The 27,461-nt window shown below is 47.1% G+C and overlaps 1 protein-coding gene across 2 annotated transcripts in view; it reads left to right on the forward strand.

The window, feature by feature from the left end:
- Positions 1-27,461, forward strand: part of LOC142592555 (uncharacterized) — a 415,001-nt gene that overhangs the window by 81,025 nt on the left and 306,515 nt on the right. The gene's annotated exons all lie outside the window — the stretch shown is intronic.

Raw genomic sequence — 27,461 nt, forward strand, 5'->3', positions numbered from 1 at the left:
GAGATTTTATCCGGTGCGAGCTTGTATGGCTGCCCCACCGTGGCTCTGCCTGCAGAGCGGTAACACTAAAACCAACCGCGCACTTCGACGTGCGATCACGTGTTGTGCCACCAGGTTTGGCTTCAATCGCGTTGCGGTATACTCCGTCCTATCCTTTTCCTTTCTCCATGCTTGCCACCAACGAGAGTCGCGCATGCATATAGGCTTATTTAGTAGATTCCAACGAGCAGCGAGCAAGCGTTCGTAAAAGCTACCCCGAGTCAGAGGCGGAACGGTATAATTTAGCATGAAAACGGGGTTCTAATTCGTGTTGGCATTTCCAACTCTAATGGATGGATGGATGCAAGACTTCAATAAAGGTCCTGAGGTACGCGACTCAGCGCGCTGCGGGCCGCTCCCACGTTGGGACAGTCAGGCCATGCCCGACCGCCGCATCGTGGGCCCTCTGGACAGCCCACAATTGCGCCCCGGCATCGGGGCTCTTGATAGCGGAGAGCCACTTGTCCTCATTGATTTGTTGTGTGCCTCGTAACGAGGGGCAACGCCAGAGCATATGGTCTAGGCTAGCGTTGTCATTGCAGTGCCTGCAAGAACTAGTGGCATAGGTGTCGGGATAAAGCTTGTGGAATAAAGCCGGGCTGGGGTACGAGCCCATTTGCAATAATCTGAGGGTGAATGCCTGCGCTCTATTTAACTTCTTGTGTGGAAGGGGAAAGTCTCTCCTGCCGAGATAGAAGCGCTGCGCAATTTCATTGTATGTGGTCGGTTGGTCCCTGTTCTCCACCAGTGCGGGCCGTCGTTGGAGTTCTCCATGGTCGCGGAAAGCGAGACCTCGCGCCTTTGAAAGGGTTGAATGCGAGCGCGGCAAAGCATTTTTTACAAAGAGCCAGCAGGCTTAAGCTCACCTAGAAGTTGAACATGCCTTCGAATAAGAAATCTGTGCTTGAACATGAAATACCTAGTATATACGTAAACTATCACTGACCCATGGAAAATACCGCTGGGCACAAAATGAAGGCATACAGTATGATATGAACACGTCCACAATAGAAGCACTATTGTCTTTGTGTTCCTTTTGGGCGGGCCTTTTTAACCATATCTTCTTCATTCCCTACTTATTAAGGATTTCTATGAATATGAACTATAACTACCCCAACAAGAAGCGCTCTTAAATCGATACCTCGTGGGCCCGTTCGCACCGACGAGTTCCTTCTACCTTTTGTAGTGATTTGTTATAATTGATTTATAAGACAGTCATGTTTTTCGTTATGGGTCTTCCCTCGCGGCTGTTAGAGGGATTCGGTTGTCACGATGGTGTCGATGGCGCATATATCGTAAAGGAGCTATTGCGAGTGCCGAAAGAAGAAACTTAAAAAAGAACGTCGACATGTGCCAAATAAATTGCGTCGTTCGTTCTCCCAAATAAAAACTGTGGCGTATAGCACGTTCAGATTTTAACGAATCACACTATAATCAGCCCAACTAAGAATTGTCTCGGTTATCACAGGCCACTTCATCCGCCTGTAAAATTCACAGAACATGTATAACAGCACTCAGATGTTGCGCTGTGGTTCAGTGCCTATGGAAGAGGGAACCGTCCTATAGGCTAACGCTTTCTCGGAATCACCTGCCGGGCCTACACTATTGCTGTACACGTTTCGAGCGCACTCCCTGCAGTGTGCAACACATCGGATGCTTTCCGCTTCCAATATCAGTTGAGGGTATTTCCTTCATCAGCCTACGAGTGCGCGGTCCTTTATTTGCATGTAAAGAGAGCAGTGACGGTCTGCTATTTGCGCTGTGAACTAGGTTATTTCTGCTGGTATTTTATTTTTAGCGAACTGACATAGCCTTCCGCTTGCTGTCTGCGCTTGTAATTTACGGTGAGCATAAGGTTGGGTGTTCACGTGCGCCATGCTTTCTGGCAAAGCGGATAGCATGGTAGCCATTATAATCTCAAATGACAGGCCACAATTGATTCACGTGATAATTTGTTGCAGCGGTGGTTTATTCTGCTTTTCCTACACCTCTCTTATTTTTGTTTTTTTCCTTTACAGTCGTCAGTCTCTGTGGTTTGTTGTTGACGTTTGTTGGTATAGCCGGCCCTCCTGTGGCCTCTTTTGCCCGCTTCACGGACCACTTGCTCCAACGCTTTTCCACAGAGATACAACTTCTCGGCAAATCGAGCTCTCCGTCGCTTTCTTTTAAAGACCGATTTTCCGGGCACTCGCTCACCTGTAGAGGGAGCGAGTGCGTGCGCGTTTCGGTGGCATCGTGTTACGAGCGCCCTCTGGTCGAGCAACGTGGTTCCGCACCCAATTGAGGCCAGTGGTCGAAACCGAAAAGCGGGAGCGGCCGCGTCCCGGAGGCGCCTTCGAGCGAGCCGGCGGGTGAAACTGCACCGAGCGGCTGCACCGCGAGGCACGCCCTATTGAGCGCGCGGGCAGCGTTACTTTTCTTTTCCTTTTTTTTTTGAGTAGCACAATTACACGCATCATGTTCGCCGACTTCCTTAGAAAGTTTCTTATTGAGCGCTAAGCTTCCGTCTTCCTGCTGGCTTATCTATAGCGCTTTCGCCGCAACGAGCGAGCTCCAAAAACGAAGCCTTCGCAAGCCCGCGCGATACATACGTTTGCTATAAGTTGCACAAAGGCCGACATATAAGGGCCGCGGAACTTCGGCGTCAAAGTTGTCTTAAACTGATTACTAGTGGCACAATTAGCGACTTGTCATTGTTCTCCGAGATCGGCTGCAGAGAAGGACACGATTGAAGCGCGACTCTGAAGAAGATCGGGGGGGCTTCGTAGTTGTTTACTGGTAAAGAAGGACTTAGAGGTTAACAAAGAAGCTCGAGAACAAGCCAATGACCGCGCAAGGAACGATGGAATTAAAATTGTTCCGCGTAACGCTAAGAAACCGCAAGAGAGCACCGTGGATCAGAACGCAAAGGGGCAAACGAGCATAGCCGATATTGCACTTGACACTAGGAGAAAAAAAAATAGCGCTGAGCAGGCCTTGTAAAGCATAGGGCCGATAAGGCCCTATGCTTTACATGATAACTGGTGAACCATTACAATTACAGAATGGGCGCAGAGGGAAGGGAAGCGTAGTCGACGACGGCAGAAAATTAGGTGACATGATGAAATTAGAAAATTTGACACTTTAAAAAGCAACAACGCTGGTGCTCGCGATTTAGATGTACGTTAAAGAACGCCAGGAAGTCAAAAATTTATACGGAGTCCCCCACTACTTCTTGCCTCATAATCATATCGTGATCTTTATTCAATTCTTTATTCAATTCAACATCATCATCATGAGGATGTTGGGTGCGTCGACAAAAAGTCAGGAGAAAGGCTTGACAGAGGTCGCGTACCCTACAATGACTTGGCAACAGTATCACAGTGTATCATATAGCATGTGTAAAGCATTCGCAATAGTAAGATTAGCACAAATGAAACGGTATTTGAACATTACAGGCAAAACAAAAACGAGCACGAAGCACTATGACAAAAGTTTCAGCGGTACATAAATTTACATCAATTGACAGTGCGTTATTTAACGTCTGCGGAAGAATGTAGCTAAGCATTTGGCGACCTTAATTCGCTCGCGTTCTAGGCACAAACCACGTGAAGCCAGTGCGGGTAGCACACTTAAGTTCCTTGCATTTCAAAATTGACAGGTCTAACATAACTGTATTATTCTGCCTTACACTTGTTTTATACCGCCTTAATAGTAAATTTTCATACAGTTGCGGAAGGGAAATGATGCCAAGTGACTCAAAGATCGGTGCGGTATGTTCAAATCTCGAAGCAATAGCAATATTTCAAACAATTCTCTTCTGAAGCATGTGCAGCCGGCTGATATTAGTAAGTGACGTGGTGCCCCCGACCAAGATACAGTAATTAACGACTGAAGAAAACAGTGCATTGTACAGCATTTGCTCAACATGCTTCGGTAGGAAATATCGCAGTCGGCACACGATGCCAACAATCTTTGACAACTTGCTCCTGACCATTTCAACATGCGCGTCCCACGATAAATTTTCGTTAAAGAAAACACCCAGACTTTTGACCACGGGAACTATTTGAATGAACGACGAACCCATCTTTAAGCAGATCTGTGGAGTAGAAGCAATCTTGTGGCCTAAATAATACAGCTTTACTTTCTTTCGTGTTTATGATTAGTGAGTTTGATTCAGACCATTCATGAAGTAGCGCAGACAATCTGTAGCTTGCTGTTCAAGATCTCGTACATGTGCTACTCGGAAGAACAGAGTGGTATCATCTGCGTAGATCACAAATGTGGGGATCTTATTTAAGCAGACTATGTCGTTGACATAAAGGAAGAAAAGTAGAGGCCCGAGAACACTTATCTGCGGAACGCCAGAATGAATATGTTTAACATCTGATAGTTCGTTGTGTACTATTACATGTTGGACGCGAGAACTGAGGTAGGATCCAATTATGTCGACATTTTCCGCGATAACCGTAGTGTTCGAGTTTGGCTAACATTGTTTGGTGATTGATGCGGTCAAGCGCTATCGAGAAATCGATGAAAATACCAAGAGATCTTGGCGCATAAAACCCCAGAATTTAAGGAGCTGAGGTTTCCACGCAATTATATTTAACGATGTTAAGTATTGCCTTCTTGGTCCTTTAGTATTAACGAAATTTTTTCCCGCTGAATGAATGAGAGTCGTTTGGAAAGAGTGCCGGACATGCTTAAATTGATCTAGCCTTCCTCTTTAGTTGTTTCGTTAACTGAAACTATGGCGCGTTGGTGTATAGAAGTGTATACTTGCACCTACACAGGTTGTGTTGACCATGTGATCCAGACTTGTACTATCATAAAACACAACTCTCATTCTATTTGTGAATAGCTTAATCTGTATAACGTACAGGGGCAGCTTCACTCCCCCCTGCGAAACACGGATATGTGTGACACGTTTGCTCTTTTGACGTCCGTTTATTTGTCTTCAGGTATGCGCGGCCCCATCTCGCATTTATTGTGGAATTCTGCTAATCCAATGAGGTCGAGCAGAGCACTTGTGCGCGATCGTGGAACAAAACGTCGTTGGCAGCTGAACTTACCTGCGTGTTTTTTGGTGTTACAGCGCCCTCTGCCTGCAAGCGCGTACTTTGCACGTGGTCGCGCGCGCCGTATTTTGAAAGGGATCTGCAGACGACTCTGTGCGCGCTGTGTCCTCGACGTTCTTGCGTTGAAGCGATAGACCGCACGAAGGCCACTTCGCTCGCTGCTGCTGCCGCGCTTGCTCACGCCAGCAAGCTTTGACAGCGATATCCGCGCTCATCGAGTGTGATGCATTCATCATTAGTTGTGCGCGGGCACCGAACTTTTTAATTCTGGCAGTAAGCGAATGTTTCCAAGTTTATACGGCCTATAAAAGTGATATCTTTACTTCGTATAGCTGTGTACTAATTTGCTATCGCAATCGATGCCTTGCATTCCGGGTAAAGCTGCGACTTTTTAAGGTAACAAAAACGTGTCATTAAGGGACTGTATAGAACTTTTATAGAACTCCAGAACTTTTAGATAAGAGACTGATTATGGTTTTCAAAAGATATGACCAAACAATTCGACTCTGCAAAATAACGTCATAAGTGGCTTCTTGCGTCCCATGCGACTACAGATGGTTCAAAATATTTTATGCATGTCCTGCTCATCCCATAACTTTTAAAATAGCACTTTAAGCTGTCAAGACTGTACGCTATATATGTGTGAGAAGTTTCAGTTCGCTTGAGTAATTCCTTTTTGTGGAGCAATCGTTTGATGTTGGGGAGCAAATTCTTAGAACCACGGACTTACCTGGATGTGTAAAGTACTGTTGGACGCGTACATTAAGTTCCGACGCAGTTCAATAAGTTAAAAGACCACGGACCTCCGTCTAGTTCTTAAAGCGCCGTTAATGCACTCATTAGCCCATCGGCTTGACCGAGACTTGTATACCCCAAGCTTTTATATGGCGCGAAAAAACAAAGGCAAAAGAACACACATCTACCAACCAGTTTTATTTCACGAGGGAGACGAACCTTTATACCACAATCATTCTCAACAGAACACGCGCAATAGCAGGAGCAGCCCCTACATTGAAACAACAGGTACAGGACAACATGCGCCTTAACAGTATCGACGAAATAGACACACACCTAGGCAATGCGCATTTATAACATGAGTAAATGCCCCGTCAAAAGCGATACTTCTCTATCAAGCAGAGACAGCGAAGGTTGAGCGACGCACGTCGATCCCCGTGGCGTGAATCGGAAAGCCTATGCCGACTCTGCCAGCCCGCGAAACAGCGGGGACCACACGTACTAGGAAGAGAAGTTTCGTGGCGAGCTTGTTAGCGGGTTGGCATTCGCTGCACGAGCAGCGGTTGTTTGTTTTGTTCGCGCTTCTTTTCTGTCACATCCATTGTTACACTCGAGCATGCGCCGACCACCGCGACACACATCGCGAGGCGAGAAATTGGCGTGCGCGCAGAGAGGGAAAGCGATGGGCGAGGCGTCAGTGGCGCAGTGCGCGCACGTCAATTGCCCGATGGTCCGCCGCCGCGAGGGCGCAATTAGGGCGGCGCGGGACCATTGAGCGCGCCACGCGCTATCTCGTCCGGGAGGGCAACGAGTGACCGGAATGCAGGGTTGCGGCGGCGCGAGAAGGTCGCCTCGGGGCGTGACGCGCATGTGACTCGTGTAGATGCGAAGATTGACCCCGGAGACATGCGATCCTCAAGCCGTTTTGGTTGTCCGCCTGTGCTGGATAACGGGACGGTTGCGAGCGTTTGTAAAATGCATCCCACGTATCCATCCTCCTATGGTTTACTTATTCCGCATACCCTGGGGCTAGAAGTGAGTAACAGCAGGCGAACAAGGAACGCCGCTGGAGCCGTAATGTTTCAACAAGTGGAATCGCCTTCGTCGGGGCAGCGAGAACTCCTCTTGTCGAAACGCTGGGTGCCGCGACAATCCTGTTCGACCACTGTTAATCGAATAAAGCCTCCATCTTGCTCTGAACGTCTCTCTTCGAGGCTGGGGTACTGCATGAAAGAGTGAGTTGAAGCTTTGAATGTATAAAATGACAAAACCATGCAGCATAGGCTTATGTAATTATTAACATGGTACGCTAGTCATCTCCATCAAGAGGCAAACGTATTCTTAAGAGACTTTTTAGTGGACAGAGAGTTAAATAAGCGTTTATAAGTATTTGTGTTCACATATATGTGAATTAAGTGGACGGAACTTGAACTGATGCTCGTGTTCGGACTCATGTGTTTGGACATAGACAGATGTCAGTGAACTCTCTGCTTCGAGGTTGCGTTCTTTATTAGTTTCGCTGACATTTTTTATTCGTTTACTTATCTTAATTTGATCATGTATTTATATTTTTATAATATTATTTATTATTTTTATTATACTGCTGTCGACACGTTCATAATGGCAGATAAGTAGAACACAATCCTAACCGCAAATAGAGTTCTGCGTGCTCCGTTTGAACACAGCGTCATCAGATGTGTCCGCCAAGGCTCTGCGCTTTATCCTTTGGGTATTCCTTGTACTGCGCTATAGTATACGCCTCCAATGCGCTGAAGCTGTTCAAGTACCACCGCCCTGCGGTACAACTCTTCCGATTAACCAACGGCAGTAGTGACACAGTGCATCGTAATCGTAGTGCTTACCGTGGCAAAGTGCGCGTGCTGTGTGCACCTTCTTGGTAGCACCATAAGTGAATTTTCAAATTTAGCCCGTTCTCCGGACTGGATCACACGCGGGGCAGCTTGTGGAGTTTCTCGGCACTGGCCGCGTGGCTCGCACTGCTGATGCGCCTTGCGACGATGATGCTGTAGAACTCCAGGCGAGCCACATTTGCTACGCGAACTCAACAAGAGTTGTCCGCGCTCTTCCGACGTCCAGGAGTTAAAGAAACAAGCTTCTCTGCACAGCTCAGGATTGTCTAAAGTCCCAGCCAACGCCGCAGAGTTTCTCCGATGAGAATTTGGAGGACGCTTAAGCTTCGCCTTTAAGGGCTGAGCGCCGATAGCATTAAGGGATCCCCGACTACCTCCCACGCTTCCCGGCAACTGCAGCGTGCATAACCGTAATGTTTACCGAGAAACGCTCGCGGCGAACGCCAAGCACGAAGGCGAGCTGGTATAGACCGTTTCATCGGGCGAGGAGGATAGGGCGCGCGGAGAGCCTTTCCTCCTCTCTGGCTTGGGCTATCCGGCGCGGCGCTGCTTGAAAGTATTGCTGTCGCGTGCTGCGGAACGATTTCGAGATGTTTTAGATGGTACTTTGTGAAATTTACGCCGTGTCCGTTCATATAAGGTCGTCAGGGAAGCCTTTCGGTGCATCGGTAACTACAGTAGGCGGAAATATCTTTTGGGCGCGCAAAAATGTGACGCGTTTTATCAGCCGCGGTGTACGTACATTATCAGTCGCGGTGTGTGTATGTGTTGTGAACCATTTTGCTTATATCGGTTTTAATTCAACAAAGAAAAGCGGTGTGTCTGTATTAGCAGCATGAAATGGTAAATCTGCTCAATATCTGATCGCTTGGCGTAGGGAGTAAAACATAAAGCATAAGAGCGCATGCTCGTGCACGGCCAACCTAAGGCAACCACGAAACATCTAAGCGGCAGGCACAATCAAATATTTGTGATACACCGGCATCGTTCTCGCGCATTTCAAGTTTAGTAGGCTTCAAATTACCATATGTCTACGCTAGCCTTCCTGCATCAGGCCGATGGCGCTGCTCAACAAAGCGATCACTGCGGTTGGTGAACCAGCACGGTGCATATGTAAGCTGTGCGCTTCGGCATTGCCTTTTGGCCTGCATACAGCCATAATATATGAGGGATCGCATAAAAAGGATGCGATGCCTATTTTTGAGGACAAAATTTCCGTAATGTGTGTGAGTGCGTCGTAGAGAATGGAACGAACACAACCGAAAAAGAAATTCGGTTATCATCCTCTTTCTCGAAAAAGCAAGAGAAAACGGGCTAACGCCGCAATAGGGCCTCGCATAGTCACGCCGCACAACGTTTATAAATATGTAACCGCTGATGCGGTATGCTTGGACCATGCGGTATATAGAACAAAGATAAATGTAATCCAGCACCTACCACTGCTTAGGACGCTCGCGCAGTTCGTAAACAGTCCCTTTGCTGGACAAGCGTAATTCAGACTGTAAGGTATGCTGCTATCACTTGCCAAAACTATTTTATTCAGGGGCGGAAACCTCATCCATCGAACCAAGTAGTCCCGCAATGTAACCTGCAGCGAACAGTTTGAACGCTTGTCAAAGTATAACATCACAGCTCCTATCGTAGTAGAACGGTACCCACGCTCACGCTGTTACGATCGTCGCGTATGTTTCACGGCTCCTAAACCGCAGCTTAGAAATAGAGGATAATACTGCAATAAGGCCACGTTAGTGACTGGAACATTCAGAAATACACAATTCATCTCCGAGGCTGATTGTAGACTCGAATATGCGCGCACGCATCGTGCTGCGTGTTCCGTCCAACTCAACGCCAGCAGAAATTCCGGCCATGACTCCTTAAACCACTTCGGCACGTCTCACAGAACCGTTTACCACGTAGAAGACGCACGTCATACTAAGCAGACCGCACGACCGCGAAAACAAACGCCAGAACCTGCCGCCGAGCGTATACCTGCCATGCAAAAGACCGCTTTCACCCAAGCCAGTATGGCGCTGCTCATAGGCGGCGCCACTGCGTTCACAATATGGCGGCGCCTACGAAAAAACGGTCTATACCTCCTGCGTGGGCCGCAATGCGGCGGAGGTGAGCGCCATCTGGAAGTACTTCAAGGAAACGGGCGCGCCGCTCTGTGGACTCCGAGATATTCACGCGCCGGCGCGCCCAAATGGCGGACCCCGTGGCTGGTCGATGAATAATAGGAACACTGGAAAATGGGTTCGAGTTTTCACGTAACAGAATTATGTTTTCTCGTATATTCAAATTACAGTCCGACACTATCATGTCAGTAAGTTGTGTGTAAGTCGTACTTTACGAGGTTTGTGCGTATTTTAGCTTGAGAAATACAAATAGTTCAGTAACTTCCTTGCGCCCCATGGAGGGCCTGGGAATTGGTGGTTCGAAAATCTCTTTGCCGATACGACGTCCGACACTGGACGCCGACGCGGGATATTCTGTGACACGGGGCCCTTAACGCTATCGCGTTAGAAGTACAGCAGCGCGACCGCAACAGTTGGTGGTGCTCAGGCTCGCGTACCACATTCGAGCACGCTGAGTGGCGGCCTGGCCTCAGCCTCGCGTCTATGCAGTTGTTCGGCGAAGACGGTTCAAGTCTGGTCTTTTCAGCACGTTATTTAGGGTCCTTGGTTTGACAGCGAATCTAGCTTTCAGGAAACCCAGATAATACTTGGTATTTTAATGAGCGAGTGTTCGGACTCTATAGACTTTCGCTAGACCCGCTCGTAGACTGCTCAGCCGTTTCCTCCTTCTGTCATCATCGTCACCCCATCCGCCAGCGCAGAGTAGTCAGATACACAACACCTCCAGACAACCTATCTGCCCTTTATTTTTTTTTATAGAAGCACATCTAGGCCCATGGCTCGATAACATTCGATTCCTCCTCGATAAATGTCTAGTCCCAACCTTCCTGAAAAACAATTTCGTCCAGTCTCAGCCATCGGACGGCTACAACAGTCCCGGAGCTCACTGCGATTGGCGGACTTTTCACCTACATTCTAAGCCAGCCAGAAAGTCGATGGGTGCTCTGCACGGACTCTCGGGCAACCCTCTTCCCCCAGAAATCACCGCTAGCAAAATATCAGTTTTTCGCAAGTTATCTACACTATACCACTATAACACGTGGTCTGCACCGCATCGGCCTTTCTCGATACACTGGCGTCGACCCGTCATCCTAGTTGTTTGTTAGTCTTCGTGCCTGTGTGTGTTTACATGTTTATGTCATGTCACTTGTCGGCTCCCGTCATTTGGAGCAGCGTACTAGGCCGTAGGGCCAGGCAAACATCTACAGCAGCTATTATAGAATATCTCTGTCTTGTCCTCTATAGAACAAAACGAAATAAACGAATAAGCAGGATGTCAGTTTTCGCAGCATTACTTTGCTAGCAAGCAACACTCCCCGAAGAAGGGAATCGAGGCCGGAATGCCGCTTTATTTCGCCCGTGTGCCCGAAACGCTAAAGTTGCCTATGGCAACATGTACTACGCCAGTCCGTGCACGCATATCGTTTCTCTTGTCGGTATCGAACTTGGCTCCGCGCACCGAGCACACACGCGTCTTGTCCAGCGCGTCTATATGTATCGGTGCCGCGCCGGGTCTCCTTGGCCTCCGACGAGGGAAGCGCGGGCGGGCAAGGATGAGGGCGAGTGACCGGTTTTGCCGCGCAAACAAGCGCGCACTTTTTAGCGCGCCAAAAGAGCTGCCGCGCATTCCTTTTCTTGCACCGCGCCACGGCTTCTAGTGAGCTCGTCCATGGCCACTTTGGCGACGAGTTGCGATGCAGCAGCTCTGCTGGACGCCGAGCTCCCGTTCTGGCGTTTAGCCGTCTGAAGCCGCTACTCTCCTGTACCCTCTCGCTATCTCCGCATGTTATAATTTCGTTCAGTTTCAGTTCAGAGGCTTTTGTTCCACTCCGTTCAGTTCCGCTAAAGGTGTTGTGACTTGGAAGCGCATTCCTGTGACACAGCGAGTTCTTTTACCCCATGACACTACCATAACTGCTGCTGTTGCTGATACTACTACTACTACTTACTGTTACTGCTACTGCTCTTAAGATATTATTAATAAATAGAACATAAACGCCTTAGACACATCGATCGTTAGCTTGAATAACATGAAAGCAACGTAGGCCGCAGCCCAAGGATGCGTGGGTGCCGGAGAACGCGCAATTGTGCCCAAAGTGGTCGTGCCAGCTGACGCGACTAGCACCAGCAGTGGACGGCCGCTGAGAAGTATCCGAAAGAAGCAGAAGTTGCGCTTGGACTGATCGAAGAAAGCTCAGGAGAAGACCTACAAGTGAATAGATCGACCGCTCAGTTTCGTAAGTTCGGATAAAACGACAGGTTCGCGACAGTGACTCAGTTTAATGAATTAGGAAAGAAATTGCGTTCGATAATTCAGCTGTTTGCTGTGCATTAACGTCTGTCTGACAGGGCGCTGGTGATGCAAGTTACGTGCGCCGACGTATCGAGAACCGGAAAACCGGCAAGGGCTGCGCCAATGTGGGGTTGAACCGGTAGCCGGCAACGTGGTGGAGAAACCGGCTTTGTCGCTGGAAAACAGGCCAGCTGGCAAACCTGCAAGCAAGTGAGCTCGTCCAAGTGGCAGTTTGGATTAACTGCGACACGAGGAAATTTGAAGCTATCTGGTACGTCAGATGATCATTTAGGAAAAAGTCCTTCAAAACGTACACCTCGAGAAAGCGACATGCATCCGACATAGCCAGTCCGGACACGGTGGCTTCAACGGAGCCATACCGTCTGTGGGCGCTTCAAGTACGCGGGAGAGCGCGCCTTTGCCGTAAATCTGGGAGGCCACCGAATTGGCTAACAAACTATCCACCACGGTTGGCTTGACGGGGTTCCTAAACCCGAATCGTAAATTCAAGAGGCCATGACATATTCTATTCTATATGACGCGTTTTGGTGGCGCTTGTAAACCGAAGTGCAGCACATTCTCTTCATTTATCGATGGTTTTCAAGATAAATTTCGATTACGAGGGAAAATATGTATATTTTTTCCCGAATGTACCTTTAACGTTATGTTTAGGAGAGTTGGGCTATAAGCTTTCTTTTTTTCTTTTCCTGCAATGCGATATGTTTGTGCAGTAGTCATACAGCACCAGCGTCACAGCCGTTTGCGTTCTTCGCTCAGACCAAACTAGCGAAGACAATTTTTCTCTTAATTTATTCACGTAGCCGAGACCTTCGAGTGTAATGTTCCGGTTATAGCCCTATCCTTGCAACTCCTTAGTGCAATAAAATAATACAGCCGAAATCTAAAAGGAGAGGCGTGGCCTTTCGACGAAAGCTGAGCGATCAGCTCGGGAGCCGACGAGCAATGCTCGGCATGTGCCCGTTTTCGCGCTTCGAATCCTCCCCTCCAATGCGAACGCGGCCGGGACAAAACCACGTAGGAACCCGGAGTGGTCGAGCTCGGCCGCACACCGCCGTTGCACAGCCGCGGCCGGCTTCTCTCGCTTCTCTGCCCCCGTTTACCGCCGTCCGCTTTGAATTCGCCGCCGAACGCCACGTGGCCGGCCGAGCAGAATGGACGCTGTCGAAAAGAATGGCCGCGGGGCGCGAGCGAGATAAAAGCGAGGAGCAGGTGGAGCGCCTTGCGGGTCCCCTCACGGCAATGCGTGTCCGTGCGCTGCTGACGCGTGTCTCCCTTTCCTGGCTGCGTCTGCGTTTTACTTTCTCTTTCTTGTTTTTTTTTCTCTGAATAAAGCGCGCAGGTTTCTCAATTATCGAAGCTGTTTTGCTCATGGGGAGCACATACACGCACGTGCAGACCACATAGGTCGATGATCTCACTCTTGAACCGGCGACTCTGAGGTCCCTAAATTAGTTTCAAGGTAGCGCAATTCTACCTTTCCCGCTCCCTTCATCCTCCAACCCGTCTATACAATGACGATGATGATTTACTGCCATCCCCTTTGAAACCGGGAGGTGACATCTAGCCTGCTTGAGGTAATCAGGTAATCTTTCACCATCATCATCAGCCTGGTTACGCCCACTGCAGGGCAAAGGCCTCTCCCATACTTCTCCAACTACCCCGGTCATGTACTAATTGTGGCCATGTTGTCCCTGCAAACTTCTTAATCTCATCCGCCCACCTAATTTGCTGCCGCGCCCGGCTACGCCTCCCTTCCCTTGGAATCCAGTCCGTAACGCTTAATGACCATCGGTTATCTTCCCTCCTCATTACATGTCCTGTCCATGCCCCCCCCCCCATTTCTTTTTCTTGATTTCAACTAAAATGTCATTAACTCGCGTTTGTTCCCTCACCCAATCTCTCTTTTCTTATCCCTTAACGTTACACCCATCATTCTAGCTCATTGCGTCGTCCTCAATTTAAGTAAAAACCTTTTCGTAAGCCTCCAGGTTGCCCCGTACGTGGTACTGGTAAGACACAGCTGTTATACACTTTTCTCTTGAGGGATAATGGCAACCTGCTGTTCATGACCTGAGAATGCCTGCCAAACGCACCCCAGCCCATTCTTATTCTTCTGATTATTTCAGTCTCATGATCCGGATCCGCGGTCACTACCTGCCCTAAGTAGATGTATTCCCTTACCACTTCCAGTGCCTCACTACCTATCGCAAACTGCTGTTCTCTTCCAAGACTGTTAAACATTAGTTTTCTGCAGATTAAGTTTTAGACACACCCTTCTGCTTTGCCTCTCCAGGTAAGTGAGCATGCATTGCGATTGGTCCCCTGAGTTACTAAGCAAGGCAATATCATCAGCGAATCGCAAGTTACTAAGGTATTCTCCATTAACTCTTATCTCCAATCCTTCCCAATCCAGGTCTCTGAATACCTCCTGTAAACACGCTGTAAATAGCATTGGAGAGATCGTATCTCCCTTCCTAACTCCTTTCTTTATTGGGATTTGGTTGCTTTCTTTATCGAGGACTACGGTGGCTATGGAGCCGCTATACATATTTTTCAGTATTTTTACATACGGCTCGTCTACACCCTGATTCCGTAATGCATCCATGACTGCTGAGGTTTCGATTTAATCAAACGCTTGATCATGAACTGTATTAATATCGCCAAAAATGATACAGTCGTCTGCGAACAGACGAATATTGACAGGGGCCTCTATTACATCAACTATGTCGTTACAATAAATAAGAAATAGTAGTGGGCCAAGCACGCTGCCTTGAGGCACGCCAGAGGTTACTGATAGAGAATCAGACTGTTGCCCATCAATCACTACGTACTGTTTTCGACGCGTCAAGTCAGCAGAAACCCAGGACAGGATGAAGGCAGGAAGACCAAGGAATTCTAATTTACAAGTTAATTTGTAATGAGGAACTACATCAAATGCTTTTTGAAAATCCAAAAATATCACGTCTACTTGACCAGCCTTGTCAAGGACAGAAGCAAACGAGTGAATGGCTGTGCTTAATTGGGTGACTGTCGAGAGCCCCTTCCTGAAGCCATGTTGGAAAGGAGATAAAATGTTACGCTTGTTTAAGAAATCATTAAGGTAGTCAGCAACAATGTGTTCAATTAATTTACAAGAAGAGGATAAAACGGAAATCGGTCGGTAATTTAAGACTGAGCTTGGGTAACCTTTTTTTTAAATATAGGGACAACACGTGCTACTTTCCAATCGAGCGGAAGTACCGCGGAATGTAGAGAGACCTGAAAGATTACTACAAGGAATTTACTTAAATGTTCCGCATAATGCCGGAGGAAGGTGTTGGGAATGCCGTCTGGACCAACAGATGATTTTACTTGTAACCGGAGGAGCATGCTAAGTACACCTTCATGAGAAATGTTAACGTCAGAAGAGCAGGATGGTGAAGTTTGGAAAGAGGGTTCAGTTGGTGGAGAGAAGACACTGTGGAAGTGGTCATTTAAAAGGTTAGCAACAGCCTTGGGATCAGTTATCGGAATGCTATCGTGGATAATGTTCGTTATGGATTTATTCCGTTCCTCAATAAAGTTCCAAAACTTCTGGGGATCGTCCTTAATAAAATTATGTAAATTTGGTAAATTTGGTCACTGAAATAAAAATTGTTTGCTTCTACAATGGCCTCTGAAAGGGCGACACTAACACTCGTTAAATTGTCAGTAGCTGGGCCTTTCTTTCTGAGGCGTTTGGCTTTACGTTTTAATTGAACAGTGCGTCTATTTATCCATGGTGTATGTTTAGCTGTCTTTTTAGGTTTGTTAGGCATAATTTGATAAATGCAGAATAAACACATGGCTTTAAAATTTTCCCAAAGCTGCAGAACGTCATTCTGGCAAAATTGAGAAAGACAAGATTCCAGATAATCTGTTATCCGCACAGCATCAGCCTGAGCAAAATTTTTCACAATCGTAGGCGCATGCGTGCCATGCGCGCGGGTATAATTCAACGGGAATGATACAACAATAAGTTCATGGTCAGACAGCCCAGGTTCAACAGATATAGAATAATCGGAAAAGGAGTGTTCAAGAAAGACAAGGTAAAGGAGCGAACCAGGACCATTACCAAATCTGGTAGGTTCACGAACTACTTGTACAAGGTTGTGGTCGAGCATCATGTCAAAAAGCACATTTGCGTCGATAACAGAACCGGCACCTGATATAATATGATCCCAGTCAATGCCCGGCAAGTTAAAATCACCAACCACTAACAGCTTATTTCTATTTAACTGTGCCATCTGTTCACTTATCCTAAATAAATAATCGGGGGCAGAGTCAGGTGGTCTGTACACTGCACATAAAACAAAAACATGACCATAAATATTCAGTTTTACGAACAGACTTTCGGTGTTGCTTGACTCTGATAACAGAATGGCCTCCACGGACGACTTCACAATATCAGCTACCCCACCGCCCCTAGAAGTCCTATCTCTACGAATTATTTTGTAGGCAGGTGGGATTACGTCCTTGTCGCTAATTTCGCTGTGAAGCCAGGTTTCCGTTATATCGGCAACGTGTGGCGAGTACGACAAAATAATTGATTCCAGTTGAATTGTCTTATTCACGATGCTACGTGCGTTAATGTTTAGTAATCTGATAAGTCTCTCATTGACTAGTCAATCAGAATGTTGAGCAGTACGGGAATTAGAGGCTATTTCGCGTTGGTTTGTTTTGTCATTCCAGATGAACATATTGTTTGTGCGTAGCTTATCATGCTGAAGTGAAACCTTCTTTCCGAGCGATTTGTCATGCTTGGCACTTTCCCATAATAGCTTAGGCTTCTTCAAAGTGACCTGCGAATAGTCGTTTTGAACAAAAATGTTGGTTCCCTTCAGTTTAGAAACATTTTTTAAATATTGCTACTTTCTCATTATAATCCTGAAGAAACATTATGACCGGTCTTTTAGGGCCGGCCTTACCAAGTCTGTGAATACGGCCAATGGAAACACACTTAACACCTAGCTTATGCTTGAGCGTTTCTGTAATTACTTTACGCTTTAGATCAGATTCAGTCTCATTTGGCTCTTCAGGGATACCATGAATAACTATGTTCGAACGCCTGCTTCTATCTTCAATATCAATGAGCTTGCAAGCGTGAGTATTCACAGACTCTTGAAACATTTTTACTGTGTTTTCAAGGCAGCCCAAGCTAGCCGTATCAGATTTAAGTTCCGATATCTGAACTTGAAGCCGCTGAAACAGTTCTTTTGTTTCAACTATCATGTTTTCTGTCTTTGTTTTCAAATCGGCTAATTCCTCTCGCAGCAAATTTTGACCATCAAGAACCTTATGCAATAAGTCGGCGTTAGTGAGTCCAGGATTAGTTTCAACGTCCCCACACAGCAAATGTTTTAGCACATGAAAACACTCGCGACATATTTTAGAACACTGTCGTGGGCACGGCAGTATAAGCAAGAAAGGACAGTCACTACCAAACGTACAACAGCAAGAACTAACCTGCACAAAGCAGAAGAACGGCTTGGTGAGTGACATGCCTCGGCAAGCTGCATAGCTCCCAAGGCCTTCTTTACTCCTTCTGGCGTTGCTTGTGGGATTTCCAATTCCTCTAGACTATTCTCTCTTACTTTATCGTCGTGAGTGCAGCTGGCACTGAATAAATCTCTATAGAACTCCTCAGCCACTTGAACTATCTCGTCCATATTACTAATGATATTGCCGGCTTTGTCTCTTAACGCATACATCTGATTCTTGCCTATTTCTAGTTTCTTCTTCTCGGCTTTTAGGCCTCCTCCGTTCCTGAGAGCATGTTCAATTCTATCCATATTATACTGCCTTATGTCTGCTGTCTTACGCTTGGTGATTAACTTGGAAAGTTCTGCCAGTTCTATTCTAGCTGTAGGGTTAGAGGCTTTCATACATTAGCGTTTATTGATCAGATCTTTCGCCTCCTACGATCGCTTACTGGTCTCCTGTCTAACGGAGTTACCACCGACTTCTATTGCACACTCCTTAATGATGCCCATGAGATTGTTGTTCATTGCTTCAAAACTAAGGTTCTCTTCCTGAGTTAAAGCCGAATACCTGTATGTAGCTTGATTCGCAATTCGTCTATTTTCCCTCTTACCGCTAACTCATTCATCGGATTCTTATGTACCAGTTTCTTCCGTTCCCTCCTCAAGTCTAGGCTAATTCGAGTTCTTACCATCCTATGGTCACTGCAACGCACCTTGCCAAGCACGTCCACATCTTGTATGATATCAGGGTTAGCGCAGAGTATAAAGTCTATTTCATTTCTAGTCTCGTCATTCGGGCTCCTCCATGTCCACTTTCAGCTATCCCGCTTGCGGAAGAAGGTATTCATTATCCGCATATTATTCTGTTCTGCAAATTCTACTAACTCTCCCCTACTATTCCTAGATCCTATGGCATATTACCCCGCTTACTTGTCTCCAGCCTGCTTCTTGCCTACCCCGGCATTGGAGTCACCCATCAGTTCAGTGTATATTGTTTTGACTTTACCCATCGCCGATTCCACGTCTTCATAGAAGCTTTCAACTTCCCGGTCATCATGACTGGATGTAGGGGCGTATACCTGTACCACCTTCAATTTGTACCTCTTATTAAGTTTCTATAATCTATAATCTATAATATCTGTAATTTATACATGCTTACGAATCTAGCATTCTGCCAACATCTCCTTAACGCTTTCTCCCTTCCTTAAAACTTTTGTGTCTACCTTGTACGTACTGTTGTCTATGTCTATAACGGATCTAGTTTTATAGAACTATTCCCTGCTTTTTTTCCACCAATATTCCAAACCTCTCTTGCTTTCTCGACACCTGACTTGTTAATGCTTCCATGCGATTTAAATCCCAGCACTTCTGGAAGGTAGACGTTACTTATGGGTCTCGCTGGGTAAACACCTTCCTATTCCATTCGAATGTGCTGCGTTGTCTCTGGACGTTCGTTCCAGCAGACACACGCCTCACCCTGTTGGGAATATATGGCCCGGTTTGTTTTTGTCCTTGGGCAACCAGCTCGCGCCTCGAATAGCAAGCACTGCACTTTTGTGTCATCATACATATTTTCCCTTCTGATTGCTTTCTTGCCGTTTTTGTATATGTACATGTTCTTTTATTTCATCGTTTTCGCTGTCCCTGTTTCTCTTACTTTCTTTTCGTTGACTCGTGGTTGTTTATATAGACGTTCAATTACTCTCTACTTGGTTGCCAAATTTCCTGACCTATTCCTTTGTTCTGTGTCCGCGCTTTTTGAGGCACAAATATTTGCGCACTTTAGCCACCCATTTCTTTTAATTCAGGTTTTGGAGTCTTTCTTCAAAACTAATTTTGTTCTGCGATTGTCATACCTCAAAAGAGGCTCAACCTACGTCACCCTGCATTGTCTCATTTGTCTTTTTGCCGTGGCCCTCCAAAACCGACCGGCCTACCAATAGTTGGTTAACTTCCAAGCCAGACCTGACGTTTAAATTAAATGACAAATAGCATGTTGCATTGTTGCATTGACAAAATAGCAGGTTGGGACATTGGACTTGTGTGCTGGCACGATTGTTTCTATTCAAATTCCTCGCGTTTATTGTAGCCCTAAGGTGCTCTATGTTTGATTGTTGCTGCATTTCGCTTTCCCTTCATTCCTAGGCTGTAAGCTTCCAGGACATGCAGTAAGTTTCACAGAACAGTTTGCATGTGAACTTTGTGAGTATCGCGTAGTAGGTATTTATTACAGCCAAAATTATAGTGCGAGAGCATCCGAGCAAAAAATTGCAGCCTGTATTGTAAACTTACGGCCATCCAATCCATATTTCAACTGAAACTATCGGAACACATGTTCACACAAAATGAGGTACCGGTTTCAGTTTATCAACCAGTTAACTTTTAGTCAAACTGTTCTCACAAAATGTCGACAGGGATTCTTTCTGTGCAAATTATTGGAGCCAGAAGCAGCAATCGTAAATCTTAAACACGAAGCACGGTAACTGGAGAGGCGTACTTGGCGGGAAAACGCTCTAAGACAATATCACAAAGCGTGGGGAGGTGGCAACGATCCGAAGCGGTGGGACGGCTAGCATGGTCATAGGCACGGCGTATGTGTTGCTGAGATTTGCGTTATGATTCTGCGAGGGCCGAACCAGAGTACCATTTCATTTTCGTTGTTTTGTGAGTTATGTCTGTTTTCTGACTCTTTCCATTCGTAACTCTAGACTGCTTGTCCCTTAACCTTGGCTCTCTAGCTCAGCTACTGCAGTCCCCACGCCACGCACGGCACGCGGGCAAGTAGGTAAGCCGAGACGAGTGTTGACTTCGACGTCTTACTTGCCTTACACTCGTGCCTAACTTTGCCCCGCAACCTAAGGGACAGACACACGATTCCGCGACGAAAATTTCAGCTATGCTACACGAATCGGTGCATGTTTCTGAGCTAGGAAAAGAAGAAAACGAAGCTTGGCTCGCCACAGTCGCACCGCTGTCTCGCTTCCTAGTTTTTTGCATTTTTTACGTTTAAATTTGTCAGCCGAAATTGTCGAAGATGTCAGATGACTCGCCTAGATATCTTCCCTACCAAACCTACCAGAGGCCGGGGGGAGGGAAGGGGTGAAGGGGATTCCCCTCCCGCCATTTCGATAGGAGCCTGCAGAAGAGCCCGATGTGATAGCAGCATGAGCTCCGTCATGACTACGCCAGACCTGACACCGAGCCAGAGGCGACCGACTCTGGCTTGGTGAATGTAAGCGATACAAGACTACAGAAACAGACGTCGGGTCTACGCTTTTTGATGATTGTGATATAGCTGGAATCACAGATCTGTACGATGAAGGCTTCAGGCTTGAGTGCCATCGCAAGGAGAGGACCGTCGGAATTTCAGTGATAATTACATCTGTCATGGAAGGATTTGACCTGAAAAAGGTAAATCTGATTGAATAAATTCGTGGCGCATCACAAGTTAGGAGCCGATTTACTGCTGAAGGGGCGCTGTTCTGACATGTGCATACCGAAGAACATGTGAAAGTCGTTCTCAGTCGCAAGTCAGTCTCAAGGACTGCAATCTTAGCACGTGTTCCTTACTCTTACTTGCAGAGCACTTGCATTATCAGATGAGTGCCGAAGTGGTACACGGACTACCTAAAACTACAAGGGGTTTACTAAACATGACTACCTGAAACAACAAGAGGTTTATCATGCAAGGCGAGCTGCGCGACGCGTCCAAACTTCTGAATCCGAATGGGAGTTCAGGCGAACAAACACAGTGGTTTTGACGCTCGCTCCCTACACGGACCTTACAGAGAAGGTCAACTTGGGCTTCACAAGACACGAGACTATTGACTACGTTGAAACAGCACCTTGGTGCTTTAAGTGTGAGCGCTATGGACATATGGCCAGCTAATGCCGTGGTGAGCAGTGGTGTAAGAGATGCGGAGGACCGCATGATTTCAAAACATGTGCGGGCAGTGAGAACTTTCTTTGTGCAAATTGTAGTGGCGGCCACCCAGCCAGTTACAGCGTGTCCTAAGCGGGCAATGCCAATAAAGCGAAATAAATCGTTTATCTTGGCACGAAAAGCAAAGGACGAGAAGAATGAGACGTAGAAAAACTGGCTGAGTCGCAGAAAGTCAGACGACACCGCATAAAGCTTGAAGAGCGGTATTGATTTACCAAACCTGACGCCCACATCAGGAACCCACGACACAGTAGGGTCATTGCACAGCGAACCACCTAAAGCAGTGAAATCATTGAACAGACGCCCCGCACACAAGAAGACTGCTGAACAACCGAAACATAGAAGTTTATCTGCACTATAGCGACCCCATTCACCATGGACGTTGCGGTGAAACAACACCATCACGGGAGGACTGTCAACAGATTCTGCAGTAAAACACGTTGTGGGGCTAGTTGGTGCACAGCTTTCAATAGGTGAAAGTTGAATAGGTGAAATAGGGAAATAGGTGAATAGGTGAAATAGGTGACAGTTGCAAGTAGCGCCTTGTCCTGTCTGTATTTCTTCTTGTGTGCCGTCACTATTGGCGCTTCACCTATTGAAAGTCAACAGATTCTACGTGCTTTTTCGAATCCATGCGATCCCACATGGAGAAGATACCGACAAGCTTCATGAAGGAAATCCTAGAATTCGTCCTGGACATTAAGTCGGTGACTCTAAACTCTGCCTCCTCTAAGAACACCTAGCAACATGGACGCTGTCAGGACACGATGTTCCCTGTCTCGTCCAAAGGTGCCGCATCTTATGAAATGGAACTGTGCCGGTCTTACGTGCCGTTTACCTGAGCTGTCGCTTTTCTTGCGCAACATGTCTGTGCCAATATTGACTCTGTCCGAGGCTGGCGTTCCAAGTTCCAGATCAATTGCTGTTATGTCGCACATGGAAACCAAAGTATTCCGACATTTCCGAATGGAAGCGTGGCACTTCCATTCGGAAATGTCGGAATACTTTAGTATATATGTCATACTTTGGCTATATGTCAGACGTGAAATACCACATTTCGGCCTATCAGTTCAAGACCTTTGCAGTACTGTTTGGAGGTCACTGCTATACAAGTTCGGTTGGGAAACCGAAGCCTCAGTGTGGCGTCCGTATATGTGAGCTCTCGTCAGAAGGTCTCGATGGGAGAAATTATAAGAGACCTCTGCAGCCGCTACCCTGTATCCCCACCATATACCCACCATATGCTATCCAGGTTGACAACGGCATTTATGCTCGTGGGAAGCAAACTGCCATTGCTTTAGATACTGAGGGATTCTGTGTGGCGAACGACAGATATAGCCAACGTTTTTCCGTCCACTGGCCTCTTACAGTGTCACTGACTTCACAATGCACTCTGTGGACATCCTCGCATCATTAACGACAAGTAAAGATAGAATGGGCAGCGACCATTTTCCTGTCGTCGTCAACATTGCTGGATTTCGAACCACTGGCCGGTGAGCATGTCCTATGACACACTGGGATGCTTACAGAGACGGTCTAAACGAATCTTCTGGAGACCTGTTCGTGGATATGCTACGGAGCAAGATATTAGCCACCGCTGAGCTGAAGCTGCCCGACCAATGCCCCGCTCCGGACATAAAGCTCAAAAATATGTGCGCTGCTCGTAGAAAAAGCGCAACGAAGGCTGATGAGGACGAAGGGCGACCCACCAATGCAGACAATATAGAATAGAATTAACGCAGTGATTCGCCCTTACACACGGAAACTAAGAACAGATCAATGGGCAACATTTTGTGCAACCCTCTTGGTCTTCACGCCAGTGACAAGGATATGGTGGGTCATTAACAAGGTTGCTGGAAGCTTTCGATCAAGCAAGTAATTTGAAATTCTAGCAATGAAGTTAGGCAAGATGCTCATTTGTCTCGCCAATACCTCTGCTCGAGTAAATTCTTCCGGCAGGTTAGCCGGGATAACCAACCCACCTCTGCCGCTATCATCTTCTCGGATGGATGCTCCTATCACACTGAGAAAGTTGGAACTAGCTGTAAGCAGCCTCCGACGCCGCTATGCGGTGGGTCTTCACCTTATCAGTAATCAGACCCTGACTACCCTTCCGGTTGAGAGAACATGTGATTTCCTAAAATTGTTTAACGAAGTGTGGGCCGGAGGGTATATCCCACATTTATGGAAGGTAGCATGTGTGGCACCAGTTCTGAAACCTGGAAAGAATCCTGCAGCTATGTACTCGTGCATACTGGTATCGCTGGCCTCCTGTGCAGCGAGTCTTATGGCTTGCATGGCTAGCACAAAACTCGTTTGGTACGTGTAGCAGGGTAGGAAACTACCGTCGTGCTTGAGTGGGTTACGGCAGTGTCTTAGTGCTAAATACAATGGGCTGGACCTGCTAAGTCACATAGAACATACAATGCAGAAGGCCTGTTGACACCTGCTGTTTTTATCGATGTTTCCAAGGCTTACGACTACGTGCCTAAAAGAGCTATCGTCGGCCAGTTACAAGTTATAGGCGCCACGGGAGATATCTTGCCTTTCATAGAGGTGCTTCTCAATGATCGACGCATGAGAGTTCGTCTTGGTGACGACTTTGAGCAATGAAACCGGAATATTTCGCGGCGTGCCACAAAGGAGTATTTTATCTCCTTTGTTATGTACAATCGCCATGGCTAGTCTCCCAAGAATACTAAACCATCGAATACTAGTGAAGCTGTCTATATATGCTGACCATATCCGCATATGGGTCTCCGGCTAGCAGCGTTGGCGCCTCGCACGAATAGCCCAGGGAACAGTAAATGCCATTCAAGACCATTTGGCAACGCTTGGCTTATCACTCTCAGCAAAGAAATTATCATTCGTACTTTTTCCTGGAATTAAAAGAAAATCTGCATGCTTCAAGCTCAATTTGAACGGATACCAGATTCTACAAGTCACCAGCGCCCGATTTCTTGGCATTATCGTGGACAACAAGCTACTCTGGTGCCGCGCTGTTGACCACGTTGTAGCTTTATCGTCACAGAGGCTTCATGTGCTCAAGCGAGTGACTGGCATACGCTGGGGTAACCACCCGATGTTGATGCTATGGCTATATACAGCATTGGTTGCAAGTAAGATCCCATACGAGCTACCTCCGATGTCACCCTCAGATAGACATACGCAGAAAAGGTATTCGACTGTGCCTGACAGTCGTTCAGCCGGCATCGAACAAAAAAGTGCTCTACGAAGCTCAGTCCCGCCCTCTGCTACTTCAGGCTGTCCAGACTCTTATGACCAAGCAACTGCGTTTCAGTGAGTCTTCGCCCGGGAAAGCCCTCCTAAGACGTTTAGGTAGAAGGTGGTGCTGACATTTTTATGCAGCACTGACCACGCTTCGAGTCTAGGGATTCCACTGATCGATGGAGAGGGAAAAGCTAGACCCACTCAGGGCATTCGAAGATATCACGTGCAACTTAAGTGTACCACGAATGCATTCAAAGAGCTGCATTCCATCTGCAGAAGCCAAGTCACTAGTTCTGGAATATTTGAACACAACTTACCCAACCCGCCTCCAAGCATACACGGATGGTTCTGTCAAAGTATACGAAGATTACTGCGCAGCTACTATCTATATTCGTTCTCTGAGATATACGTGGTCTAGCCGTCTTTACTGCACAGCTTCGTCGACAGTTGTGGAAGGCGTGGCAATAGCTGCTGCTGTACGCACACTAAAGACTTTGCCTCCACAGAATGTCGTTCTCTTTATGGACTCGAAGACCGCGTTGCAACAACTCTACGTGGTCTACCGTCCATCAAGTTTCGGCGCAAATCACTAGCCTTCGGGAAAGAACTCGACAACAAAGGCTTCCAGTAAAGCTTTAGTGAATTCCCTCCCACCTTGGCAATATTGGCAATGAAAAAGCTAATGCTCTTGCATACGCAGTGCTCGACCATCCTATCAAGGTCAAGGCCCCGAAGAGTAATCAAATTTATATAAAGATAACATTCGAAATCACTTTGGGTCAGCTCGGTTTGCACCACATAAGGGTATATGTAACCAAGAGATTCTGTCGAGAGGAAGCCTCGCTTCTATATCAAATGAGGACAGAATCTGATAGCACACAAGCATGGCTATTTAAGACAGGGAATATCAATTCCCTGAACAGTATGGCATATGCGACGCGACAGGAAACATTGAACACTTTCTGTGGCCATGCCCGAATTTCGGAGATTAGAGGGGCGCTCTCCTGCAAAACCTGCAAGCAAGGGACCTTTCGCATGTTTGCCTGCAGCACCCTGTGTTCGCCGAAGGATCAGTTATAGCCTGCAAAGAAACTTCACGTCTGCTTATCGCATTGTTAAGAGAGAATTGTTTGATGAACATGTGGCTAAACAGCGCAATGATATAAGAGACGCTGTAGCGGAGCATTTGCCGGCCTTGATCGCCAGGTTGAATCCGCCTGTTGCTACAACTCACCACCAGCACCACTACTGTACGAGTTTTTACCTTGCTAGAGTAGAGTTGGCGTTGTGGTGTTGCAGGTGAAGAGAGTGGCGAAGAAGACGTGCGGATGAGCAGTTGTGGAAGTGAGCGTGCATGCAGTCATTCATCGCCACGGGACAATGGGCGCCTGTGCTCGGTCGACAACAGAAGGCTACTGCCGGAGTCGGCGTGTTGTGCAAAACTACTCGCGGCCGTGTGCACCTTCCAGGCCGGCCGTGCACTGTACTATACTCGTAGACAACTTTCTGTGACAATGAAGAGAAAGCTACGGACGCAAAGCGCAGACTGGTAAGACTGCTCTTGGAATATAGTGCCACATTCTCAATCGTATAATATTGACACGTGTACTTATATTTATCGGGCGACCACGTTTCGCCGCCTAACAAATGTTATCGCACAGCGCGGGACGCGCCTGCATCAGGGGCGTAGCCAGGTGGGGGGTGCGCTTATGGGGCTTCAGCCCCCCCCCCCGAAAATTTTTCGTGCTGTGATGCACCACCGACCAAAACAACCCCCGGCGCCGGAAATAATTCTGGATTTTCTCTAGAATGTATTTTTTACGCTCGAAAAGACATTTCGGCGCGAAGATTGTGAACTCAGGCTGAAATTCGTGGCAACACCCATGCACCTTGAGTCACATGACGCAAAGAACCCCATCCGAGCACAAAGTTTCAAGGGAGCTTTGATGGCGAGTGGGCTCGTCGCGGCATCTCGCAGAGGCCGCGGAATGTACGCAGCGTATGGATTTCAATTCCGAAACTTTATGGGCATAACGGTCACAAAGTTTGGATGCGAAAGGTGCATTGACATTTCCAAAGTCGGGCTTTACATTTTCAATTCCGTATCTTTGTGGGTTTAATGTCCTTATAAACATTTGTCGCCAAAGCTGCATTGACTTTTCTAAAGTCGTACATCGGACCATACAACGAAACAAGCCAAATCAACACACTATCAGACAAGTTGACAGAGCACGCAGTGAGGTCCGATGAAACTAAGCGTCGTGATAGTTAATTTGTGCCGTCATGTCAAAGAAAAGAATATCGACATTTTTTCACCTGCGGGCCAAAGCATCCATGCGAAGGCACTAAAGCCAGCAAAGGTAACTGCGTTCTTATTTATTTTTTCTACTTTGATTTTTATTCGCGAGGACCACATTGAGCCTCTTCAATTTTCTTGTTCTCGCTACCCGCGGGCTGCCAGAGCCAGCCAGAGGTCATGCGTTTTTCACGTGTTGCCCTGACAACCACTCGGCGCACTGCGGTGCGCGGTCGTTTTTTTTTTTCTGGATTTTTGGCCTCAGAGAGTTTTTGAAGCTTTCTGGCCAGCAGACGTCTACGGAAACTATTTTATCTCGCCAGTGTAGGATAGAGAGCA

This window comes from Dermacentor variabilis, chromosome 9 (genome assembly GCF_050947875.1).
Source record: "Dermacentor variabilis isolate Ectoservices chromosome 9, ASM5094787v1, whole genome shotgun sequence".
In the NCBI taxonomy this organism is placed as follows: Eukaryota; Metazoa; Arthropoda; class Arachnida; order Ixodida; family Ixodidae; genus Dermacentor; species Dermacentor variabilis.